Source organism: Mus caroli, chromosome 1, assembly GCF_900094665.2.
Source record: "Mus caroli chromosome 1, CAROLI_EIJ_v1.1, whole genome shotgun sequence".
Taxonomy (NCBI): Eukaryota; Metazoa; Chordata; class Mammalia; order Rodentia; family Muridae; genus Mus; species Mus caroli.
The window spans coordinates 167,930,549-167,936,840 of record NC_034570.1 but is presented as its reverse complement, the minus strand read 5'-3'; positions in this window follow the sequence as shown (position 1 = coordinate 167,936,840).

The window sequence follows — 6,292 nt, the reverse complement described above, 5'->3', positions numbered from 1 at the left end:
TCTCTCTCTCTCTCTCTCTCTCTCTCTTTTGGTTTTTTGAGACAGGGTTTCTCTGTATAACCCTGGCTGTCCTGGAACTCACTTTGTAGACCAGGCTGGTCTCAAACTCAGAAATCCGCCTGCCTCTGCCTCCCGAGTGCTGGGATTAAAGGCGTGCGCCATCACTGCCTGACCTTCTATTTATTTCTTTGTTTCATTCATTTGCTTGTTTGAATTACCTGTAAGTTTAGTGACTGAAAACAAAACAAAGCAACAACAGAAAACTAGATTCTTGAGTCCTTATCTGGCATTTTAACTGCTTCAGCACCCTGGACCCAGTTAAGGATGAGGTCAGGGAGAATGTCTAGTGGAATGCTTTCCCCTTTACTTCATCTGGAACTCCAATCTATGGGCTGGCACTGCACCACTCAGAGATGCATTTCCCTGGAATCCTACCTGGAAATACTTAACGGCCTGCTTTACTAATCTTCGTAGGCACTCTTTATCCAAGTCAGCAATCATAATTAACCATCAAAGTCCTTTTCTTGACAGCTTGGCATTCAGCCTTAAACCAAAACTCTCCACTACTGAACTGCCCTCTCCCTGCAATGACCACGTCTGCCCATCTTACAATCAAAATACATTGAGTCCATCTCTTTACATTTATTCCAGTCTTAAACATCCCAAGTTTAGTTTCTTCTGAGATTCAAAGCAAACTCTTAGCTATGAACATGAACAAAATATATACACTTTCAAGGGACATTAGCACATAATAAACACTCCTATTCTGGGGGGGGGAGGGAGAGAGGGAGGACAGGAAAATGGGAAAGATGTCATTTTCTTTATGTTAAATCCTTCAGCAGTATTTCCAGTTTTTGAGGCCCATTGTGGTGGTGGGATGTGGTCTCAAAAAGTCAGTATTAGTATATGATAGGTATTGGTAAATGATAAACTTATAAAGGTATTGTAAATGTCAATAAGACCAGTAGCAGAGTTTCTGGAAAGCTCTGGAGTTCAGAAAGACCAGAGGTCATGCTCAGCTATTTCAAATGACACTTGCTGATCACGCAAGACAACTTGAAACTGACCTCAAGTTACCAGTGTTGACAAGTTGAAAGTATGATAAATATTGATTCCAATGGAAGTGCTAGGAAAGGGGGCAACATGAAGGAAGAAAATTGAATTGTGCATGAATTAAAGGGTAACATGAGGCCAAGATAAAGTGATTGCAAGTTATGACATTTAATCTACAGGATTTCAAAGCTGAGGCTTAGAGGGGTTAAATGTCTTGAATGCCTTGATTGTGGATTTGAACAAAGACCTATATAAACCTACGTTAAATTATGAATTGAACGGTGTACATCCAAAAGGATATGTTAAAATTTTAAAACCCAGGACCAAGAACTTCAAAATATTATTTTTTGAATATTTATATATTATTTGGATATAGCTGGCCCCTAATCCACAATGGCTGACTATATCCTCTGTGTGTGTGTGTGTGTGTGGTGTATGAGGGTAACGGGTATATGTATATGTGCTTATTTGTGAATACCATGATATACTTGTGAAGAAAGGTCAGAGGACATGAAAACAGAGGCACACATGAAGAACACAAGTGTGGTAACAGAAGTAGACACTGAATTGATGTGTGTGTGGGACAAATAAAGGCAAAACAAACTGAGACAAACAAAAAGCAGTAATCAAGAGACCACCCCCTCCTCCACTGCAGGTTGCAGAAGAACACGTCCTCTTGGCACCTTGACTTCTAGCTCCTCGCTTGTAGGTCTGTGTTATGAGGCTAAAGATGGAGGTACTTAGTTGTGTGAACTTTGGGAACATTAAACAGTACAACTCCACTCACTGCAGCAAATACATAAACTGCTTTGTTAGCATCTGGCAATCAAGTGAAATGTATCTTTTGAGTTTGCTCTTCTGCCCATGGGATCATGGTTTAATGAAGTGGAAACTTGAGGTTTCCTTTGGAGAGTCAATTGTGATGGATGGTGTTTTGCTGCGATGAACACCTAAAGGAGTGATTTCCTGAAATGGACACTGGTGAAAAATCTAAGGCAGAGTCATGAAGGAACTTTTAACTGAAGCAGACACAAGAGAAATGATGTTCTGCTAAAGCAAACAGGTGAAAGGACACACAATAAAGGATTCTTTGCTAACAACAGGCATGTGTTGGTTTGCCTTACATTGCATAGTTGAGCTCCATTTGGTGGGGCTCTGTGGATTCCGGATGGTGGGACACATGTTGAGACAGGACACGAGGAGGACAGGTGATGTTTGGAGGGTAGAAATCAGTCTCGAAAAAGTGACAGAGACAGACCTCTGCTTGCTGGTACAGCTTGCTGTGCAATGCTTGTGAGTCTGAGTCTTTGCTGATCTTCACTCTGATGAGGAGGCACAGCTGAGAACTTCTCCTGACATTCCTCCTGATCCCTCTTGCTGACTTGAGTGGAGGCTGAGGCCTGGCTGTGTCTGCTAGGTGGTGTCACCACTGTTGCTAACCCAACTCAACCAAATTGGACTGCTGGTGTATCCATGAAGTGTGTGTGAGTGGATCGAACTGTGCTGCCTGATGACCTGTGAACTTAACAGCCGATTTCTAAACAACACAGAGGGGAGTTGCTTCAAAGAACCATTTCTGAACAGGTCCACTTCCCCTGAATCCTTTCTTTCCTACTACCTCTGGTGGGTGGTGGGTTACAAGAAAGGTTAAAGTGTTCAAGAGACATCATTTAACAAAGGTTTTGAAAAAAGTAAAGGTACAGTTTAATATGGGTCAAATGTAGAATCTATTAAGCTTTAGGTGCTAGACATATAGCAATAGCCATCAAGAGTACCACATATTGGAACACTTACAATCTCTATATAACTAATATAATGAGACCCAGAATACTTTTAGTAGGATTGAGAATACCCTACCTGTAAGGACTTGGTGGACGTGGCTGCCCTGTGATAACGATGACAGATTGGTCTCTCCTGAAGCTGTTGTTATAGTTCCAAAAACAGCAAAATTTCTGTAGCCATAGTAAACCTGGTGTTCATCCCATACGATAATATCAGGCATGGCAGAGTAAAGAAAGCGATACTCTAACTTGGCCTCCTTGGGCACTTGTAGTTCAAAGTCCTGGAGTTTCCATGAATAATATGCTGAATTAAGTGTTACCACGCGAATGTTCTTGGTGGTAGTGCAGACAGAGCAGTGTGACAGCAGAGCAGCAGCCTCCAGTGGGTGCCATGAATACTCAACAGTAATTATTTCCAGGGTGTCAGTGGGAGGGAGCTTTAGAAGATGTTTTAGCCGTGAAGTAGTTGTGAGTCTCAGAAATTTAAATTTACCATATCCACCGTAAATTTCACTTTTTGTCCAAGCTAACACAAAAGTTCGTCCTGCTGCACTCTAGCAAGAAAAACAAATTGAAAAAAAAATCCTTAGTGATAGAGAGGTGGTCTACCAATTTCTGTCTCCTATTTTTACTAGATTGGCAGTGGAAAATAGAGACTGGAAGAGTAACTCTACAGCCACACAAGCCCTGGATTCCACCCCAACTACCAAAAGTAATGAGAAGAAAAAGGAAGCAATTACCAAAAGTAATGAGGGAAAGACATTAATCACCAAGTTTTCTTTAAGTGTATTTCGGAGTACTTCATGTACTGAGCTCCATTAAATAAAAACACATCATATCACATATTATGAAAAAAAATCTAAAAATTTTCCTGATATTTCTAGCAGTAGAAAGAATAACTATTATTTCCTTTAAAACTTTAAATATATTAGCCTTTCTTTGCTTATTTATTTATCCCTCTTGCTAGGCATGGTGGTGTACACTGAAAATCTCAGGAAGCTGAAGAAGAGTTTGAGTTTGAGGCCAGCCTAGGCTATATAGTGAGACCTTGTCTCAAAAACAAACCAACCATCAAACCCAAATATCCCATGGAACAACAAGATAACAATAATAAAAATCTTTTAATTTTTATCATTATATATATATATATATATACATACATATATATATATACACACACACACACACATATATATCCATGAGTTTCTATAAAATAGTGTTACTTCAAGTATAATGTTGACATGACAATGTGTTATCAAATTTATAGCATATTTAGAAGTAGAATGATTCACACCATTGAGGTATAAGTAGAAAGGCATAGTCATAAGGTCCTATGGGAGTATGCCCTAATTATTTAAAGTTAAACCCTGGTAGCTTAAAGTTGATTATTCTAAATCCAAGAATGGCTGCCCCAAACATTGCATGATTTATTTAGAATGAGGCAAGAATAGATAAACAAAGGACCAAAGAACCGGTTCAATAGATAGGTAATAAACATTGCTTTATGGAGGTGCAGCTCACTGTAGAACACCTGATTAGCATGCATGGAGGGCCTAGGTTCAATGCCTAGTAAGGTGGGAAGAATCCAAAATAGTGAAATTTTATTCCCTGTTTCCAAAGGTTTAGTGTGTGTGGGAGTGCGAGTGTGTTTGTGTGGTGTCCATGTGAGTATATTCTCAAAGGTGTTCCTGTGCCCAGAAAGGCCAACAAAATAATTCGATTTCTCACTCCTGAGTTGTAGGCCTTTGAGAGCCACCAGTATGGGTACTTGGATCCAAACTCTGGTTCTCATGGTTAAGAACCAAGCACTCTTAAACACTAAGCCATCTCTCCAGCCACCCAAATAGTAGTCGTAATTTATTCAAGCCCTAGCAATAGTTAACAGTACATCTAAATAAGACTCTACTCAAAAGCAGAGATTAACACTATGCATTAACAACAACACAAGAAAGGTTAAGTCTATAAAAAGTATTCCTTAAATACAAAAACATAAGAAGTCATGGTTAAAGAGAAGACATAAGCAAGAAATAGATCAGAGTTAGGGGCTGGGTGTGCTTAGTATTTGTGAGGTCCTGGGATTGAACCCCAGCACTGAAAATTAAAAAACAGGATGTCTCTATAGAAGATTAAAATGAAATGCTGTTCTACACCCTCTGAGAGGTGAAATGTAGAAAGACTGAATATGTCAAAGGTTGGTATGAAGTGTAACCACTAGAAAAAACATCTACCATAAATATTTCATAATCAATACAGCTTTTAAAATCAATATTGATATGTATTAGAAGACACACACTACTGTGGAATACCTTCTCAGGTTTCTGCTACTTTTCTAATGTGGAAACAGAAATGGTTGACTTGAGATATCTCTCCTTTTATAATACAGAAATACGTCTCCCCAGTTCATACGGCCAAAAACTCTAGCCAAAGCAACATCAAGGGAGAAGGGTTTGTTTTCTTTTGGCTCAAAATTCCAGGTGATAGTTCATCATTGTAGAGAAGCCAAAGCAAGAGCCTGAACCAGGGTCACACTCACAGTCAAAGCAATGAGAGTCAACACATGCTCACCTAGGCTCAGACCTCTCTCTACACATAACACAGTCCAGGGCCTAAACCTAAAAACTGGTACTGCCTACTTTTAGGCTGGACTTTCACTGTCAACAATAAAGATGACCCCCAGAGACCATTCTGATGAAGATAATTACTTCAGACTTTTCTTTTCACCTCTCACATGAGTAACTCACACAGCTACTGCAAATTCAAATTTCTACAATACTGTGAGTTGGCTATTTACAAGGTCTAAAGTTAAACAATTCTAAAAAATATTATTTATTTTTAAGATTGAAATTACATCATTTCCCCTTCTCTTTCCTTCTTCCAAATCCTCCCCACATCCCCTTCTTCCCTTCTTTCAAAATCCTGATTTGCGTTTCCATTAGTTGTTATCAATGTGTGTGTACATGGATATTCTTAAATACAACTGGCTTGGTCTGCATTCTTTTAAGTATTCTAGAATACAGACCATTTACGTTTTACATTTTTTTAAAAAAAATTTATTCTTTTATGTGTGTGAGTGTTTTGCATAAATGTATGTCTGTGTACCCATTTGCATGCCTGGTCCCTAAGGAGGTCAGAAGAGGGTGTTGAATTCCCCTGGGGTTAGAGTTACACATAGTGCTGAGATACTAGGTAGGTGGCTGGGAATTGAACTCAGGTCCTCTGGAAGAACAGCCAGAGCTCTTTACTGCTAAGCCAACTCTTCAGGCCCTTCTCTTTTTTTTTTTTTTTAGAATAAAAGGCTGACATAAGTTGAAATGTGTTAGTGTTGAGGTTTGGTCTTGCTGTTTAGTGTAATGATTAAGTGCAGGCCCCCAAGACCTAGAGTCTTGGGTAGACCCAAGTGATGCTATATGACTTTGCTCCCAAGTTATTTCTGAATGGTAAATGAAGATGCCGACAGC